The sequence below is a fragment of the Schistocerca piceifrons genome, unplaced genomic scaffold (assembly GCF_021461385.2).
Source record: "Schistocerca piceifrons isolate TAMUIC-IGC-003096 unplaced genomic scaffold, iqSchPice1.1 HiC_scaffold_1255, whole genome shotgun sequence".
NCBI lineage: Eukaryota > Metazoa > Arthropoda > Insecta > Orthoptera > Acrididae > Schistocerca > Schistocerca piceifrons.
The window spans coordinates 97,501-100,000 of record NW_025727075.1 but is presented as its reverse complement, the minus strand read 5'-3'; the positions used below and the strand labels follow the sequence as shown (position 1 = coordinate 100,000).

At 57.6% G+C, this 2,500-nt stretch overlaps 1 non-coding gene across 1 annotated transcript in view; it reads left to right on the top strand.

The window, feature by feature from the left end:
* Positions 1–1,339: 1,339 nt before the first annotated feature.
* LOC124730931 overlaps positions 1,340–2,500 on the top strand; it is a 1,909-nt gene continuing 748 nt past the window's right edge. Inside the window, exon 1 of the ribosomal RNA XR_007008097.1 lies at positions 1,340–2,500. This exon is cut by the window's right edge and continues 748 nt beyond it. This is a non-coding gene — a ribosomal RNA (small subunit ribosomal RNA).

Genomic DNA, 2,500 nt, shown 5'->3' with positions numbered 1-2,500 from the left:
AATATTGTGCACGCAGCTACGTGTCGTCTCCCTATGAGAGCTGGATTGCAGTGTGGTACGCCATAGAGACGTGTGGGAGGAACGGACGCCGTGGATGGCGATCAGCATGAGCTGTCTGTTGATGTATTCGGACCTAGTCGTCTCTCCTCACACACCGTGATGGCATGGTGCACCGCGTTCCATATCTGCGACATGCTACAGAGGCCGGTTGACAGTCGTTCGAGCAATGGACATCGCATACGTACGGGGGCCACCTTCCACGTATTGTCTAGGCGTGCACATTTTGTTGCGTGTATGTGGGCAGACGTAGTGTGGCGTGACACCTGACACAGGCATGCAATAATCGTTGAAGTTGCAAATGGCGATGGACGCCTGCGTTTTCTGGTGAAGTTACGCAAATGAACAAATGGTAACCTGTTGTGGTGCGGTTGTTCTCGCTAGGGGTGAATCGGTGATGGCGACGATAGGTTGAGGTACTAACCGGTTGTTCCAGCGATACCCACCATGCCGACGAAACTGAACGGCATCTGGGTGTGAAGCGATACGCGGCGGTGGCTGGGTGGGACCGTCCCCGGCCGGTGAGGGGGCGCCTCCCGGCGTGCTGGCCGCGCGGTGCGTGGGCGCACGCGCTACAGCCGGCTGGTGGGGGCGGCCAGTGGCAGGCGCGCCGGCCGACGGACGCGGCAGGCGTCGCAGCTGCGCGCCGGCGCACCCTGCGCGCGGCGCCGTGCGGCCAAAGTAGGTCCTCGCGGGCCCGGTGCGAAGCGCGGTGGACATCTTCAGTGTGCTGGTCCGATTGAGGACTGTGTGCGTTGAGGATGCGCCGCCGCCCGGCGCTCGGCGCCGCGACGCCGTCTGCTGCTCGGTCGCCCCAGCGGTTCTCGCTGGTGGTTTGTATCGCAGCTGTGCGGATGTGTTGGCGCGTGCGCTGTGCTGGGAGAGTTCGCTTCGGCACCCAAGTGGGGCTTTTGTCCTTCTGTGGCGCTGGCGTTGGAGCTGCCGGTCACCGTAGGTGGCGCGTGTTGTCTCCCGCCGGCAATGCCACGACAGCACGCTCCCGGGCCTCTGTCGGCAGCGGCAAGCTCAGTTGGGAGCACGGGTGGTCGCACCGAAAGCGTCTACTCGCCTAACTCCGGGCGATTGCGCCTCTCTCGAACCCGACCAAGTACTTGGGACGGCGCTGCGCGCCGCCGGGACCTGAGAGGGTTTCGAGGTGTATTGTGCAGGGGAGCTCAGCCTCCTCCTGTTTGCAGAATGATTGAGCGGACGCTTGCGTGTTCGCGCGGGCCCCCGGGACACACTCCCGGGCGGCCGGCTGCTCAGCTCTAGTTGACGCAGCTCCCTGGTTGATCCTGCCAGTAGTCATATGCTTGTCTCAAAGATTAAGCCATGCATGTCTCAGTACAAGCCGCATTAAGGTGAAACCGCGAATGGCTCATTAAATCAGTTATGGTTCCTTAGATCGTACCCACGTTACTTGGATAACTGTGGTAATTCTAGAGCTAATACATGCAAACAGAGTCCCGACCAGAGATGGAAGGGACGCTTTTATTAGATCAAAACCAATCGGTCGGCTCGTCCGGTCCGTTTGCCTTGGTGACTCTGAATAACTTTGGGCTGATCGCACGGTCCTCGTACCGGCGACGCATCTTTCAAATGTCTGCCTTATCAACTGTCGATGGTAGGTTCTGCGCCTACCATGGTTGTAACGGGTAACGGGGAATCAGGGTTCGATTCCGGAGAGGGAGCCTGAGAAACGGCTACCACATCCAAGGAAGGCAGCAGGCGCGCAAATTACCCACTCCCGGCACGGGGAGGTAGTGACGAAAAATAACGATACGGGACTCATCCGAGGCCCCGTAATCGGAATGAGTACACTTTAAATCCTTTAACGAGTATCTATTGGAGGGCAAGTCTGGTGCCAGCAGCCGCGGTAATTCCAGCTCCAATAGCGTATATTAAAGTTGTTGCGGTTAAAAAGCTCGTAGTTGGATTTGTGTCCCACGCTGTTGGTTCACCGCCCGTCGGTGTTTAACTGGCATGTATCGTGGGACGTCCTGCCGGTGGGGCGAGCTGAAGGCGTGCGACCGCCTCGTGCGTGCTCGTGCGTCCCGAGGCGGACCCCGTTGAAATCCTACCAGGGTGCTCTTTATTGAGTGTCTCGGTGGGCCGGCACGTTTACTTTGAACAAATTAGAGTGCTTAAAGCAGGCAAGCCCGCCTGAATACTGTGTGCATGGAATAATGGAATAGGACCTCGGTTCTATTTTGTTGGTTTTCGGAACCCGAGGTAATGATTAATAGGGACAGGCGGGGGCATTCGTATTGCGACGTTAGAGGTGAAATTCTTGGATCGTCGCAAGACGAACAGAAGCGAAAGCATTTGCCAAGTATGTTTTCATTAATCAAGAACGAAAGTTAGAGGTTCGAAGGCGATCAGATACCGCCCTAGTTCTAACCATAAACGATGCCAGCCAGCGATCCGCCGCAGTTCCTCCGAT